Source organism: Penaeus monodon, chromosome 24 (assembly GCF_015228065.2).
Source record: "Penaeus monodon isolate SGIC_2016 chromosome 24, NSTDA_Pmon_1, whole genome shotgun sequence".
In the NCBI taxonomy this organism is placed as follows: domain Eukaryota; kingdom Metazoa; phylum Arthropoda; class Malacostraca; order Decapoda; family Penaeidae; genus Penaeus; species Penaeus monodon.
Genome location: NC_051409.1, coordinates 26,860,972 through 26,861,596, shown reverse-complemented (window position 1 = coordinate 26,861,596; position 625 = coordinate 26,860,972). Strand labels below are relative to the sequence as shown.

At 27.7% G+C, this 625-nt stretch overlaps 1 pseudogene; it reads left to right on the top strand.

The window, feature by feature from the left end:
• The first annotated feature begins 6 nt into the window (after positions 1 to 6).
• The window catches only part of LOC119588934, an 8,280-nt pseudogene continuing 7,661 nt past the window's right edge, over positions 7 to 625 (top strand).

Genomic DNA, 625 nt, shown 5'->3' with positions numbered 1-625 from the left:
AGTAGCATGCCAATGCTTGATCATGCAAGTGAGGTATGTCGTGGTCATTAAGGGCAGATAAGGATTCTGCTACTTTCGTGTGTGTAGTTAGTGCTTAGCCAAGAAGCTCTCTAAGATGTTGTCTGAGGGATATGTAGTATTCTGGATTTTAGAGTCTGTGGTTGGTATGACTTTTAATATATAATTCATAAATCTATGTATACTCATATGTATGATATAAAGCAATATAATCATAAAACTATTATTCTAAACATTCTATAATATCATACAACAATCTATTCTCACTTAGACATTGTTAGAGTGATTATTCAATTCTCAATATACCCATAGCATATTACTATCTTATATGATCGATAGAATTTCAGAAATAATGATGATCATAATCATACTGTTTCATGACATATAATAGTAACATAAGACAGTACATTCTAAAATTGAAATTAATATCTTGATAAAAAAATTCAAAAGGAAAGAAAAAATATCGCATAATCATGACAAAGCCATATAAATCAGAGAGAAAAAAAAAAGATAAAAAATCGTACCTTCAGGCTTAAACTAAACGTAATGACTAAATTGAAATTATATAATTATGAAAAAAAAAAACTGCTAATCATAAATCAAAAAA